The following is a 17,622-nucleotide window of genomic DNA, read 5'->3' as shown; positions in this document are numbered from 1 at the left end:
TCTATGCGATATGGCCGAGAAATGTAATTTTGATGTTAACTCCCAAACCGCTACGCAGAAGTCAACCAAACTTCACCCATTAGTGTATTGTATCACAATCTAGTAGTTACATGTGGAAATTTGGTTCTAGGACATTTGATTTGAGCGCAATCCTCAAACTTAGGTCAAAAAAGCCATTTAAGCCTTTTCACAGTGAGATCTCTGCGATATGGCCGAGAAATGTAATTTTGATGTTAACTCCCAAACCGCTGCGCAGAAGTCAACCAAACTTCACCCAATAGTGTATTGTATCACAATCTAGTAGTTACATTTGAAAATTTTGTTCTATGACATTTTGTTTGAACGCAATCATCAAACTTAATTAAAAAAGTCATTTAGGCCTTTTCACAGTGAGATCTATGCGATATGGCCGAGAAATGTAATTTTGATGTTAACTCCCAAACCGCTGCGCAGAAGTCAACCAAACTTCACCCATTAGTGTATTGTATCACAATCTAGTAGTTACATGTGGAAATTTGGTTATTGGACATTTGATTTGAGCGCAATCCTCAAACTTAGGTCAAAAAAGCCATTTAAGCCTTTTCACAGTGAGATCTATGCGATATGGCCGAGAAATGTAATTTTGATGTTAACTCCCAAACCGCTGCGCAGAAGTCAACCAAACTTCACCCATTAGTGTATTGTATCACAATCTAGTAGTTACATGTGGAAATTTGGTTCTAGGACATTTGATTTGAGCGCAATCCTCAAACTTAGGTCAAAAAAGCCATTTAAGCCTTTTCACAGTGAGATCTATGCGATATGGCCGAGAAATGTAATTTTGATGTTAACTCCCAAACCGCTGCGCAGAAGTCAACCAAACTTCACCCAATAGTGTATTGTATCACATTCTAGTAGTTACATTTTAAAATTTGGTTATAGGACATTTGATTTGAGCGCAATCATTAAACTTAGGTCAAAAAAGCCATTTAAGCCTTTTCACAGTGAGATCTATGCGATATGGCCGAGAAATGTAATTTTGATGTTAACTCCCAAACCGCTGCGCAGAAGTCAACCAAACTTCACCCAATAATGTATTTTATCACAATCTAGTAGTTACATTTGGAAATTTAGTTCTAGGACATTTGATTTGAGCGCAATCTTCAAACTTAATTAAAAAAAGTCATTTAAGCCTTTTCACAGTGAGATCTATGCGATATGGCCGAGAAATGTAATTTTGATGTTCACTCCCAAACCGCTGCGAAGAAGTCAACCAAACTTCACCCAATAGTGTATTGTATCACATTCTAGTAGTTACATTTGAAAATTTCGTTCTAGGACATTTGGTTTGAGCGCAATCTTTAAACTTAGGTCAAAAAAGCCATTTAAGCCTTTTCACAGTGAGATCTATGCGATATGGCCGAGAAATGTAATTTTGATGTTAACTCCCAAACCGCTGCGCAGAAGTCAACCAAACTTCACCCAATAGTGTATTGTATCACAATCTAGTAGTTACATTTGAAAATTTTGTTCTAGGACATTTTGTTTGAACGCAATCATCAAACTTAATTAAAAAAGTCATTTAAGCCTTTTCACAGTGAGATCTATGCGATATGGCCGAGAAATGTAATTTTGATGTTAACTCCCAAACCGCTGCGCAGAAGTCAATCAAACTTCACCCAAAAGTGTATTGTATCACATTCTGGTAGTTACATTTAAAAATTTCGTTCTAGGACATTTGGTTTGAGCGCAATCATTAAACTTAGGTCAAAAAAGCCATTTAAGCCTTTTCACAGTGAGATCTATGCGATATGGCCGAGAAATGTAATTTTGATGTTAACTCCCAAACCGCTGCGCAGAAGTCAACTAAACTTCACCCAATAGTGTATTGTATCACATTCTAGTAGTTACATTTGAAAATTTCGTTCTAGGACATTTGGTTTGAGCGCAATCATTAAACTTAATTAAAAAAGTCATTTAAGCCTTTTCACAGTGAGATCTATGCGATATGGCCGAGAAATGTAATTTTGATGTTAACTCCCAAACCGCTGCGCAGAAGTCAACCAAACTTCACCCATTAGTGTATTGTATCACAATCTAGTAGTTACATGTGGAAATTTGGTTATTGGACATTTGATTTGAGCGCAATCCTCAAACTTAGGTCAAAAAAGCCATTTAAGCCTTTTCACAGTGAGATCTATGCGATATGGCCGAGAAATGTAATTTTGATGTTAACTCCCAAACCGCTGCGCAGAAGTCAACCAAACTTCACCCATTAGTGTATTGTATCACAATCTAGTAGTTACATGTGGAAATTTGGTTCTAGGACATTTGATTTGAGCGCAATCCTCAAACTTAGGTCAAAAAAGCCATTTAAGCCTTTTCACAGTGAGATCTATGCGATATGGCCGAGAAATGTAATTTTGATGTTAACTCCCAAACCGCTGCGCAGAAGTCAACCAAACTTCACCCAATAGTGTATTGTATCACATTCTAGTAGTTACATTTTAAAATTTGGTTATAGGACATTTGATTTGAGCGCAATCATTAAACTTAGGTCAAAAAAGCCATTTAAGCCTTTTCACAGTGAGATCTATGCGATATGGCCGAGAAATGTAATTTTGATGTTAACTCCCAAACCGCTGCGCAGAAGTCAACCAAACTTCACCCAATAATGTATTTTATCACAACCTAGTAGTTACATTTGGAAATTTAGTTCTAGGACATTTGATTTGAGCGCAATCTTCAAACTTAATTAAAAAAAGTCATTTAAGCCTTTTCACAGTGAGATCTATGCGATATGGCCGAGAAATGTAATTTTGATGTTCACTCCCAAACCGCTGCGAAGAAGTCAACCAAACTTCACCCAATAGTGTATTGTATCACATTCTAGTAGTTACATTTGAAAATTTCGTTCTAGGACATTTGGTTTGAGCGCAATCTTTAAACTTAGGTCAAAAAAGCCATTTAAGCCTTTTCACAGTGAGATCTATGCGATATGGCCGAGAAATGTAATTTTGATGTTAACTCCCAAACCGCTGCGCAGAAGTCAACCAAACTTCACCCAATAGTGTATTGTATCACAATCTAGTAGTTACATTTGAAAATTTTGTTCTAGGACATTTTGTTTGAACGCAATCATCAAACTTAATTAAAAAAGTCATTTAAGCCTTTTCACAGTGAGATCTATGCGATATGGCCGAGAAATGTAATTTTGATGTTAACTCCCAAACCGCTGCGCAGAAGTCAATCAAACTTCACCCAAAAGTGTATTGTATCACATTCTGGTAGTTACATTTAAAAATTTCGTTCTAGGACATTTGGTTTGAGCGCAATCATTAAACTTAGGTCAAAAAAGCCATTTAAGCCTTTTCACAGTGAGATCTATGCGATATGGCCGAGAAATGTAATTTTGATGTTAACTCCCAAACCGCTGCGCAGAAGTCAACTAAACTTCACCCAATAGTGTATTGTATCACATTCTAGTAGTTACATTTGAAAATTTCGTTCTAGGACATTTGGTTTGAGCGCAATCATTAAACTTAATTAAAAAAGTCATTTAAGCCTTTTCACAGTGAGATCTATGCGATATGGCCGAGAAATGTAATTTTGATGTTAACTCCCAAACCGCTGCGCAGAAGTCAACCAAACTTCACCCATTAGTGTATTGTATCACAATCTAGTAATTACATGTGGAAATTTGGTTCTAGGACATTTGGTTTGAGCGCAATTATTAAACTTAGGTCAAAAAAGCCATTTAAGCCTTTTCACAGTGAGATCTATGCGATATGGCCGAGAAATGTAATTTTGATGTTAACTCCCAAACCGCTGCGCAGAAGGCAACCAAACTTCATCCAATAGTGTATTGTATCACATTCTAGTAGTTACATTTGAAAATTTCGTTCTAGGACATTTGGTTTGAGCGCAATCCTCAAACTTAGGTCAAAAAAGCCATTTAAGCCTTTTCACAGTGAGATCTATGCGATATGGCCGAGAAATGTAATTTTGATGTTAACTCCCAAACCGCTGCGCAGAAGTCAACCAAACTTCACCCAATAGTGTATTGTAACACAATCTAGTAGTTACATTTGAAAATTTTGTTCTAGGACATTTTGTTTGAGCGCAATCATCAAACTTAATTAAAAAAGTCATTTAAGCCTTTTTACAGTGAGATCTATGCGATATGGCCGAGAAATGTAATTTTGATGTTAACTCCCAAACCGCTGCGCAGAAGTCAACCAAACTTAACCCATTAGTGTATTGTATCACAATCTAGTAGTTACATGTAGTAATTTGGTTCTAGGACATTTGATTTGAGCGCAATCCTCAAACTTAGGTCAAAAAAGCCAATTAAGCCTTTTCACAGTGAGATCTCTGCGATATGGCCGAGAAATGTAATTTTGATGTTAACTCCCAAACCGCTGCGCAGAAGTCAACCAAACTTCACCCAATAGTGTATTGTATCACAATCTAGTAGTTACATTTGAAAATTTTGTTCTATGACATTTTGTTTGAACGCAATCATCAAACTTAATTAAAAAAGTCATTTAAGCCTTTTCACAGTGAGATCTATGCGATATGGCCGAGAAATGTAATTTTGATGTTAACTCCCAAACCGCTGCGCAGAAGTCAACCAAACTTCACCCATTAGTGTATTGTATCACAATCTAGTAGTTACATGTGGAAATTTGGTTATTGGACATTTGATTTGAGCGCAATCCTCAAACTTACGTCAAAAAAGCCATTTAAGCCTTTTCACAGTGAGATCTATGCGATATGGCCGAGAAATGTAATTTTGATGTTAACTCCCAAACCGCTGCGCAGAAGTCAACCAAACTTCACCCAATAGTGTATTGTATCACATTCTAGTAGTTACATTTTAAAATTTGGTTATAGGACATTTGATTTGAGCGCAATCATTAAACTTAGGTCAAAAAAGCCATTTAAGCCTTTTCACAGTGAGATCTATGCGATATGGCCGAGAAATGTAATTTTGATGTTAACTCCCAAACCGCTGCGCAGAAGTCAACCAAACTTAACCCAATAATGTATTGTATCACAATCTAGTAGTTACATTTGAAAATTTTGTTCTAGGACATTTTGTTTGAACGCAATCATCAAACTTAATTAAAAAAGTCATTTAAGCCTTTTCACAGTGAGATCTATGCGATATGGCCGAGAAATGTAATTTTGATGTTAACTCCCAAACCGCTGCGCAGAAGTCAACCAAACTTCACTCAATAGTGTATTTTATCACAATCTAGTAGTTACATTTGGAAATTTAGTTCTAGGACATTTGATTTGAGCGCAATCTTCAAACTTAATTAAAAAAAGTCATTTAAGCCTTTTCACAGTGAGATCTATGCGATATGGCCGAGAAATGTAATTTTGATGTTCACTCCCAAACCGCTGCGCAGAAGTCAACCAAACTTCAACCATTAGTGTATTGTATCACAATCTAGTAGTTACATGTGGAAATTTGGTTCTAGGACATTTGATTTGAGCGCAATCCTCCAACTTAGGTCAAAAAAGCCATTTAAGCCTTTTCACAGTGAGATCTATGCGATATGGCCGAGAAATGTAATTTTGATGTTAACTCCCAAACCGCTGCGCAGAAGTCAACCAAACTTCACCCAATAGTGTATTGTATCACAATCTAGTAGTTACATTTGAAAATTTTGTTCTATGACATTTTGTTTGAACGCAATCATCAAACTTAATTAAAAAAGTCATTTAAGCCTTTTCACAGTGAGATCTATGCGATATGGCCGAGAAATGTAATTTTGATGTTAACTCCCAAACCGCTGCGCAGAAGGCAACCAAACTTCACCCAATAGTGTATTTTATCACAATCTAGTAGTTACATTTGGAAATTTAGTTCTAGGACATTTGATTTGAGCGCAATCTTCAAACTTAATTAAAAAAAGTCATTTAAGCCTTTTCACAGTGAGATCTATGCGATATGGCCGAGAAATGTAATTTTGATGTTCACTCCCAAACCGCTGCGCAGAAGTCAACCAAACTTCAACCATTAGTGTATTGTATCACAATCTAGTAGTTACATTTGGAAATTTGGTTCTAGGACATTTGATTTGAGCGCAATCCTCAAACTTAGGTCAAAAAAGCCATTTAAGCCTTTTCACAGTGAGATCTATGCGATATGGCCGAGAAATGTAATTTTGATGTTAATTCCCAAACCGCTGCGCAGAAGTCAATCAAACTTCACCCAAAAGTGTATTGTATCACATTCTGGTAGTTACATTTAAAAATTTCGTTCTAGGACATTTGGTTTGAGCGCAATCATTAAACTTAGGTCAAAAAAGCCATTTAAGCCTTTTCACAGTGAGATCTATGCGATATGGCCGAGAAATGTAATTTTGATGTTAACTCCCAAACCGCTGCGCAGAAGTCAACTAAACTTCACCCAATAGTGTATTGTATCACATTCTAGTAGTTACATTTGAAAATTTCGTTCTAGGACATTTGGTTTGAGCGCAATCATTAAACTTAATTAAAAAAGTCATTTAAGCCTTTTCATAGTGAGATCTATGCGATATGGCCGAGAAATGTAATTTTGATGTTAACTCCCAAACCGCTGCGCAGAAGTCAACCAAACTTCACCCATTAGTGTATTGTATCACAATCTAGTAATTACATGTGGAAATTTGGTTCTAGGACATTTGATTTTAGCGCAATCCTCAAACTTAGGTCAAAAAAGCCATTTAAGCCTTTTCACAGTGAGATCTATGCGATATGGCCGAGAAATGTAATTTTGATGTTAACTCCCAAACCGCTGCGCAGAAGGCAACCAAACTTCATCCAATAGTGTATTGTATCACATTCTAGTAGTTACATTTGAAAATTTCGTTCTAGGACATTTGGTTTGAGCGCAATTATTAAACTTAGGTCAAAAAAGCCATTTAAGCCTTTTCACAGTGAGATCTATGCGATATGGCCGAGAAATGTAATTTTGATGTTAACTCCCAAACCGCTGCGCAGAAGTCAACCAAACTTCAACCATTAGTGTATTGTATCACAATCTAGTAGTTACATGTGGAAATTTGGTTCTAGGACATTTGATTTGAGCGCAATCCTCAAACTTAGGTCAAAAAAGCCATTTAAGCCTTTTCACAGTGAGATCTATGCGATATGGCCGAGAAATGTAATTTTGATGTTAACTCCCAAACCGCTGCGCAGAAGTCAACCAAACTTCACCCAATAGTGTATTGTAACACAATCTAGTAGTTACATTTGAAAATTTTGTTCTAGGACATTTTGTTTGAGCGCAATCATCAAACTTAATTAAAAAAGTCATTTAAGCCTTTTCACAGTGAGATCTATGCGATATGGCCGAGAAATGTAATTTTGATGTTAACTCCCAAACCGCTACGCAGATGTCAACCAAACTTCACCCATTAGTGTATTGTATCACAATCTAGTAGTTACATGTGGAAATTTGGTTCTAGGACATTTGATTTGAGCGCAATCCTCAAACTTAGGTCAAAAAAGCCATTTAAGCCTTTTCACAGTGAGATCTCTGCGATATGGCCGAGAAATGTAATTTTGATGTTAACTCCCAAACCGCTGCGCAGAAGTCAACCAAACTTCACCCAATAGTGTATTGTATCACAATCTAGTAGTTACATTTGAAAATTTTGTTCTATGACATTTTGTTTGAACGCAATCATCAAACTTAATTAAAAAAGTCATTTAGGCCTTTTCACAGTGAGATCTATGCGATATGGCCGAGAAATGTAATTTTGATGTTAACTCCCAAACCGCTGCGCAGAAGTCAACCAAACTTCACCCATTAGTGTATTGTATCACAATCTAGTAGTTACATGTGGAAATTTGGTTATTGGACATTTGATTTGAGCGCAATCCTCAAACTTAGGTCAAAAAAGCCATTTAAGCCTTTTCACAGTGAGATCTATGCGATATGGCCGAGAAATGTAATTTTGATGTTAACTCCCAAACCGCTGCGCAGAAGTCAACCAAACTTCACCCATTAGTGTATTGTATCACAATCTAGTAGTTACATGTGGAAATTTGGTTCTAGGACATTTGATTTGAGCGCAATCCTCAAACTTAGGTCAAAAAAGCCATTTAAGCCTTTTCACAGTGAGATCTATGCGATATGGCCGAGAAATGTAATTTTGATGTTAACTCCCAAACCGCTGCGCAGAAGTCAACCAAACTTCACCCAATAGTGTATTGTATCACATTCTAGTAGTTACATTTTAAAATTTGGTTATAGGACATTTGATTTGAGCGCAATCATTAAACTTAGGTCAAAAAAGCCATTTAAGCCTTTTCACAGTGAGATCTATGCGATATGGCCGAGAAATGTAATTTTGATGTTAACTCCCAAACCGCTGCGCAGAAGTCAACCAAACTTCACCCAATAATGTATTTTATCACAATCTAGTAGTTACATTTGGAAATTTAGTTCTAGGACATTTGATTTGAGCGCAATCTTCAAACTTAATTAAAAAAAGTCATTTAAGCCTTTTCACAGTGAGATCTATGCGATATGGCCGAGAAATGTAATTTTGATGTTCACTCCCAAACCGCTGCGAAGAAGTCAACCAAACTTCACCCAATAGTGTATTGTATCACATTCTAGTAGTTACATTTGAAAATTTCGTTCTAGGACATTTGGTTTGAGCGCAATCTTTAAACTTAGGTCAAAAAAGCCATTTAAGCCTTTTCACAGTGAGATCTATGCGATATGGCCGAGAAATGTAATTTTGATGTTAACTCCCAAACCGCTGCGCAGAAGTCAACCAAACTTCACCCAATAGTGTATTGTATCACAATCTAGTAGTTACATTTGAAAATTTTGTTCTAGGACATTTTGTTTGAACGCAATCATCAAACTTAATTAAAAAAGTCATTTAAGCCTTTTCACAGTGAGATCTATGCGATATGGCCGAGAAATGTAATTTTGATGTTAACTCCCAAACCGCTGCGCAGAAGTCAATCAAACTTCACCCAAAAGTGTATTGTATCACATTCTGGTAGTTACATTTAAAAATTTCGTTCTAGGACATTTGGTTTGAGCGCAATCATTAAACTTAGGTCAAAAAAGCCATTTAAGCCTTTTCACAGTGAGATCTATGCGATATGGCCGAGAAATGTAATTTTGATGTTAACTCCCAAACCGCTGCGCAGAAGTCAACTAAACTTCACCCAATAGTGTATTGTATCACATTCTAGTAGTTACATTTGAAAATTTCGTTCTAGGACATTTGGTTTGAGCGCAATCATTAAACTTAATTAAAAAAGTCATTTAAGCCTTTTCACAGTGAGATCTATGCGATATGGCCGAGAAATGTAATTTTGATGTTAACTCCCAAACCGCTGCGCAGAAGTCAACCAAACTTCACCCATTAGTGTATTGTATCACAATCTAGTAATTACATGTGGAAATTTGGTTCTAGGACATTTGGTTTGAGCGCAATTATTAAACTTAGGTCAAAAAAGCCATTTAAGCCTTTTCACAGTGAGATCTATGCGATATGGCCGAGAAATGTAATTTTGATGTTAACTCCCAAACCGCTGCGCAGAAGGCAACCAAACTTCATCCAATAGTGTATTGTATCACATTCTAGTAGTTACATTTGAAAATTTCGTTCTAGGACATTTGGTTTGAGCGGAATCCTCAAACTTAGGTCAAAAAAGCCATTTAAGCCTTTTCACAGTGAGATCTATGCGATATGGCCGAGAAATGTAATTTTGATGTTAACTCCCAAACCGCTGCGCAGAAGTCAACCAAACTTCACCCAATAGTGTATTGTAACACAATCTAGTAGTTACATTTGAAAATTTTGTTCTAGGACATTTTGTTTGAGCGCAATCATCAAACTTAATTAAAAAAGTCATTTAAGCCTTTTTACAGTGAGATCTATGCGATATGGCCGAGAAATGTAATTTTGATGTTAACTCCCAAACCGCTGCGCAGAAGTAAACCAAACTTAACCCATTAGTGTATTGTATCACAATCTAGTAGTTACATGTAGTAATTTGGTTCTAGGACATTTGATTTGAGCGCAATCCTCAAACTTAGGTCAAAAAAGCCAATTAAGCCTTTTCACAGTGAGATCTCTGCGATATGGCCGAGAAATGTAATTTTGATGTTAACTCCCAAACCGCTGCGCAGAAGTCAACCAAACTTCACCCAATAGTGTATTGTATCACAATCTAGTAGTTACATTTGAAAATTTTGTTCTATGACATTTTGTTTGAACGCAATCATCAAACTTAATTAAAAAAGTCATTTAAGCCTTTTCACAGTGAGATCTATGCGATATGGCCGAGAAATGTAATTTTGATGTTAACTCCCAAACCGCTGCGCAGAAGTCAACCAAACTTCACCCATTAGTGTATTGTATCACAATCTAGTAGTTACATGTGGAAATTTGGTTATTGGACATTTGATTTGAGCGCAATCCTCAAACTTAGGTCAAAAAAGCCATTTAAGCCTTTTCACAGTGAGATCTATGCGATATGGCCGAGAAATGTAATTTTGATGTTAACTCCCAAACCGCTGCGCAGAAGTCAACCAAACTTCACCCAATAGTGTATTGTATCACATTCTAGTAGTTACATTTTAAAATTTGGTTATAGGACATTTGATTTGAGCGCAATCATTAAACTTAGGTCAAAAAAGCCATTTAAGCCTTTTCACAGTGAGATCTATGCGATATGGCCGAGAAATGTAATTTTGATGTTAACTCCCAAACCGCTGCGCAGAAGTCAACCAAACTTAACCCAATAATGTATTTTATCACAATCTAGTAGTTACATTTGGAAATTTAGTTCTAGGACATTTGATTTGAGCGCAATCTTCAAACTTAATTAAAAAAAGTCATTTAAGCCTTTTCACAGTGAGATCTATGCGATATGGCCGAGAAATGTAATTTTGATGTTAACTCCCAAACCGCTGCGCAGAAGTCAACCAAACTTCACCCAATAGTGTATTGTATCACAATCTAGTAGTTACATGTGAAAATTTCGTTCTAGGACATTTGATTTGAGCGCAATCCTCAAACTTAGGTCAAAAAAGCCATTTAAGCCTTTTCACAGTGAGATCTATGCGATATGGCCGAGAAATGTAATTTTGATGTTAACTCCCAAACCGCTGCGCAGAAGTCAACCAAACTTCACCCAATAGTGTATTGTATCACATTCTAGTAGTTACATTTGAAAATTTCGTTCTAGGACATTTGGTTTGAGCGCAATCATTAAACTTAATTAAAAAAGTCATTTAAGCCTTTTCACAGTGAGATCTATGCGATATGGCCGAGAAATGTAATTTTGATGTTCACTCCCAAACCGCTGCGCAGAAGTCAATCAAACTTCACCCAATAGTGTATTGTATCACAATCTAGTAGTTACATTTGAAAATTTTGTTCTAGGACATTTTGTTTGAACGCAATCATCAAACTTAATTAAAAAAGTCATTTAAGCCTTTTCACAGTGAGATCTATGCGATATGGCCGAGAAATGTAATTTTGATGTTAACTCCCAAACCGCTGCGCTGAAGACAACCAAACTTCACCCAATAGTGTATTGTATCACATTCTAGTAGTTACATTTGAAAATTTCGTTCTAGGACATTTGATTTGAGCGCAATCATTAAACTTAGGTCAAAAAAGCCATTTAAGCCTTTTCACAGTGAGATCTATGCGATATGGCCGAGAAATGTAATTTTGATGTTAACTCCCAAACCGCTGCGCAGAAGTCAACCAAACTTCACCCAATAGTGTATTGTATCACAATCTAGTAGTTACATTTGAAAATTTTGTTCTAGGAAATTTTGTTTGAGCGCAATCATCAAACTTAATTAAAAAAGTCATTTAAGCCTTTTCACAGTGAGATCTATGCGATATGGCCGAGAAATGTAATTTTGATGTTAACTCCCAAACCGCTGCGCAGAAGTCAACCAAACTTCACCCATTAGTGTATTGTATCACAATCTAGTAGTTACATGTGAAAATTTGGTTCTAGGACATTTGGTTTGAGCGCAATTATTAAACTTAGGTCAAAAAAGCCATTTAATCCTTTTCACAGTGAGATCTATGCGATATGGCCGAGAAATGTAATTTTGATGTTAACTCCCAAACCGCTGCGCAGAAGTCAACCAAACTTCAACCATTAGTGTATTGTATCACAATCTAGTAGTTACATGTGGAAATTTGGTTCTAGGACATTTGATTTGAGCGCAATCCTCAAACTTAGGTCAAAAAAGCCATTTAAGCCTTTTCACAGTGAGATCTATGCGATATGGCCGAGAAATGTAATTTTGATGTTAACTCCCAAACCGCTGCGCAGAAGTCAACCAAACTTCACCCAATAGTGTATTGTAACACAATCTAGTAGTTACATTTGAAAATTTTGTTCTAGGACATTTTGTTTGAGCGCAATCATCAAACTTAATTAAAAAAGTCATTTAAGCCTTTTTACAGTGAGATCTATGCGATATGGCCGAGAAATGTAATTTTGATGTTAACTCCCAAACCGCTGCGCAGAAGTCAACCAAACTTAACCCATTAGTGTATTGTATCACAATCTAGTAGTTACATGTAGTAATTTGGTTCTAGGACATTTGATTTGAGCGCAATCCTCAAACTTAGGTCAAAAAAGCCATTTAAGCCTTTTCACAGTGAGATCTATGCGATATGGCCGAGAAATGTAATTTTGATGTTAACTCCCAAACCGCTGCGCAGAAGTCAACCAAACTTCACCCAATAGTGTATTGTAACACAATCTAGTAGTTACATTTGAAAATTTCGTTCTAGGACATTTGGTTTGAGCGCAATCATTAAACTTAATTAAAAAAGTCATTTAAGCCTTTTCACAGTTAGATCTATGCGAAATGGCCGAGAAATGTAATTTTGATGTTAACTCCCAAACCGCTGCGCAGAAGTCAACCAAACTTCACCCATTAGTGTATTGTATCACAATCTAGTAGTTACATGTGAAAATTTGGTTCTAGGACATTTGATTTGAGCGCAATCCTCAAACTTAGGTCAAAAAAGCCATTTAAGCCTTTTCACAGTGAGATCTATGCGATATGGCCGAGAAATGTAATTTTGATGTTAACTCCCAAACCGCTGCGCGGAAGTCAACCAAACTTCACCCAATAGTGTATTGTATCACATTCTAGTAGTTACATTTGAAAATTTCGTTCTAGGACATTTGGTTTGAGCGCAATCATTAAACTTAATTAAAAAAGTCATTTAAGCCTTTTCACAGTGAGATCTATGCGATATGGCCGAGAAATGTAATTTTGATGTTCACTCCCAAACCGCTGCGCAGAAGTCAATCAAACTTCACCCAATAGTGTATTGTATCACAATCTAGTAGTTACATTTGAAAATTTTGTTCTAGGACATTTTGTTTGAACGCAATCATCAAACTTAATTAAAAAAGTCATTTAAGCCTTTTCACAGTGAGATCTATGCGATATGGCCGAGAAATGTAATTTTGATGTTAACTCCCAAACCGCTGCGCTGAAGACAACCAAACTTCACCCAATAGTGTATTGTATCACAATCTAGTAGTTACATTTGGAAATTTGGTTCTTGGACATTTGATTTGAGCGCAATCCTCAAACTTAGGTCAAAAAAGCCATTTAAGCCTTTTCACAGTGAGATCTCTGCGATATGGCCGAGAAATGTAATTTTGATGTTAACTCCCAAACCGCTGCGCAGAAGTCAACCAAACTTCACCCAATAGTGTATTGTATCACATTCTAGTAGTTACATTTGAAAATTTCGTTCTAGGACATTTGATTTGAGCGCAATCATTAAACTTAGGTCAAAAAAGCCATTTAAGCCTTTTCACAGTGAGATCTATGCGATATGGCCGAGAAATGTAATTTTGATGTTAACTCCCAAACCGCTGCGCAGAAGTCAACCAAACTTCACCCAATAGTGTATTGTATCACAATCTAGTAGTTACATTTGAAAATTTTGTTCTAGGAAATTTTGTTTGAGCGCAATCATCAAACTTAATTAAAAAAGTCATTTAAGCCTTTTCACAGTGAGATCTATGCGATATGGCCGAGAAATGTAATTTTGATGTTAACTCCCAAACCGCTGCGCAGAAGTCAACCAAACTTCACCCATTAGTGTATTGTATCACAATCTAGTAGTTACATGTGAAAATTTGGTTCTAGGACATTTGATTTGAGCGCAATCCTCAAACTTAGGTCAAAAAAGCCATTTAAGCCTTTTCACAGTGAGATCTCTGCGATATGGCCGAGAAATGTAATTTTGATGTTAACTCCCAAACCGCTGCGCAGAAGTCAACCAAACTTCACCCAATAGTGTATTGTATCACAATCTAGTAGTTACATTTGAAAATTTTGTTCTATGATATTTTGTTTGAACGCAATCATCAAACTTAATTAAAAAAGTCATTTAAGCCTTTTCACAGTGAGATCTATGCGATATGGCCGAGAAATGTAATTTTGATGTTAACTCCCAAACCGCTGCGCAGAAGTCAACCAAACTTCACCCATTAGTGTATTGTATCACAATCTAGTAGTTACATGTGGAAATTTGGTTATTGGACATTTGATTTGAGCGCAATCCTCAAACTTAGGTCAAAAAAGCCATTTAAGCCTTTTCACAGTGAGATCTATGCGATATGGCCGAGAAATGTAATTTTGATGTTAACACCCAAACCGCTGCGCAGAAGTCAACCAAACTTCACCCAATAGTGTATTGTATCACATTCTAGTAGTTACATTTTAAAATTTGGTTATAGGACATTTGATTTGAGCGCCATCATTAAACTTAGGTCAAAAAAGCCATTTAAGCCTTTTCACAGTGAGATCTATGCGATATGGCCGAGAAATGTAATTTTGATGTTAACTCCCAAACCGCTGCGCAGAAGTCAACCAAACTTAACCCAATAATGTATTTTATCACAATCTAGTAGTTACATTTGGAAATTTCGTTCTAGGACATTTGGTTTGAGCGCAATCATTAAACTTAATTAAAAAAGTCATTTAAGCCTTTTCACAGTGAGATCTATGCGATATGGCCGAGAAATGTAATTTTGATGTTCACTCCCAAACCGCTTCGCAGAAGTCAATCAAACTTCACCCAATAGTGTATTGTATCACAATCTAGTAGTTACATTTGAAAATTTTGTTCTAGGACATTTTGTTTGAACGCAATCATCAAACTTAATTAAAAAAGTCATTTAAGCCTTTTCACAGTGAGATCTATGCGATATGGCCGAGAAATGTAATTTTGATGTTAACTCCCAAACCGCTGCGCTGAAGACAACCAAACTTCACCCAATAGTGTATTGTATCACATTCTAGTAGTTACATTTGAAAATTTCGTTCTAGGACATTTGATTTGAGCGCAATCATTAAACTTAGGTCAAAAAAGCCATTTAAGCCTTTTCACAGTGAGATCTATGCGATATGGCCGAGAAATGTAATTTTGATGTTAACTCCCAAACCGCTGCGCAGAAGTCAACCAAACTTCACCCAATAGTGTATTGTATCACAATCTAGTAGTTACATTTGAAAATTTTGTTCTAGGAAATTTTGTTTGAGCGCAATCATCAAACTTAATTAAAAAAGTCATTTAAGCCTTTTCACAGTGAGATCTATGCGATATGGCCGAGAAATGTAATTTTGATGTTAACTCCCAAACCGCTGCGCAGAAGTCAACCAAACTTCACCCATTAGTGTATTGTATCACAATCTAGTAGTTACATGTGAAAATTTGGTTCTAGGACATTTGGTTTGAGCGCAATTATTAAACTTAGGTCAAAAAAGCCATTTAAGCCTTTTCACAGTGAGATCTATGTGATATGGCCGAGAAATGTAATTTTGATGTTAACTCCCAAACCGCTGCGCAGAAGTCAACCAAACTTCAACCATTAGTGTATTGTATCACAATCTAGTAGTTACATGTGGAAATTTTGTTCTAGGACATTTGATTTGAGCGCAATCCTCAAACTTAGGTCAAAAAAGCCATTTAAGCCTTTTCACAGTGAGATCTATGCGATATGGCCGAGAAATGTAATTTTGATGTTAACTCCCAAACCGCTGCGCAGAAGTCAACCAAACTTCACCCAATAGTGTATTGTAACACAATCTAGTAGTTACATTTGAAAATTTTGTTCTAGGACATTTTGTTTGAGCGCAATCATCAAACTTAATTAAAAAAGTCATTTAAGCCTTTTTACAGTGAGATCTATGCGATATGGCCGAGAAATGTAATTTTGATGTTAACTCCCAAACCGCTGCGCAGAAGTCAACCAAACTTAACCCATTAGTGTATTGTATCACAATCTAGTAGTTACATGTAGTAATTTGGTTCTAGGACATTTGATTTGAGCGCAATCCTCAAACTTAGGTCAAAAAAGCCATTTAAGCCTTTTCACAGTGAGATCTATGCGATATGGCCGAGAAATGTAATTTTGATGTTAACTCCCAAACCGCTGCGCAGAAGTCAACCAAACTTCACCCAATAGTGTATTGTAACACAATCTAGTAGTTACATTTGAAAATTTCGTTCTAGGACATTTGGTTTGAGCGCAATCATTAAACTTAATTAAAAAAGTCATTTAAGCCTTTTCACAGTTAGATCTATGCGAAATGGCCGAGAAATGTAATTTTGATGTTAACTCCCAAACCGCTGCGCAGAAGTCAACCAAACTTCACCCATTAGTGTATTGTATCACAATCTAGTAGTTACATGTGAAAATTTGGTTCTAGGACATTTGATTTGAGCGCAATCCTCAAACTTAGGTCAAAAAAGCCATTTAAGCCTTTTCACAGTGAGATCTATGCGATATGGCCGAGAAATGTAATTTTGATGTTAACTCCCAAACCGCTGCGCAGAAGTCAACCAAACTTCACCCAATAGTGTATTGTATCACATTCTAGTAGTTACATTTTAAAATTTCGTTCTAGGACATTTGGTTTGAGCGCAATCATTAAACTTAATTAAAAAAGTCATTTAAGCCTTTTCACAGTGAGATCTATGCGATATGGCCGAGAAATGTAATTTTGATGTTAACTCCCAAACCGCTGCGCAGAAGTCAACCAAACTTAACCCAATAATGTATTTTATCACAATCTAGTAGTTACATTTGGAAATTTAGTTCTAGGACATTTGATTTGAGCGCAATCTTCAAACTTAATTAAAAAAAGTCATTTAAGCCTTTTCACAGTGAGATCTATGCGATATGGCCGAGAAATGTAATTTTGATGTTCACTCCCAAACCGCTGCGCAGAAGTCAACCAAACTTCACCCAATAGTGTATTGTATCACATTCTAGTAGTTACATTTGAAAATTTCGTTCTAGGACATTTGGTTTGAGCGCAATCTTTAAACTTAGGTCAAAAAAGCCATTTAAGCCTTTTCACAGTGAGATCTATGCGATATGGCCGAGAAATGTAATTTTGATGTTAACTCCCAAACCGCTGCGCAGAAGTCAACCAAACTTCACCCAATAGTGTATTGTATCACAATCTAGTAGTTACATTTGAAAATTTCGTTCTAGGACATTTGGTTTGAGCGCAATCATTAAACTTAATTAAAAAAGTCATTTAAGCCTTTTCACAGTGAGATCTATGCGATATGGCCGAGAAATGTAATTTTG

The sequence above is a fragment of the Corythoichthys intestinalis genome, chromosome 13, assembly GCF_030265065.1.
Source record: "Corythoichthys intestinalis isolate RoL2023-P3 chromosome 13, ASM3026506v1, whole genome shotgun sequence".
In the NCBI taxonomy this organism is placed as follows: Eukaryota; Metazoa; Chordata; class Actinopteri; order Syngnathiformes; family Syngnathidae; genus Corythoichthys; species Corythoichthys intestinalis.
Note: the sequence above shows the minus strand (reverse complement) of the source record.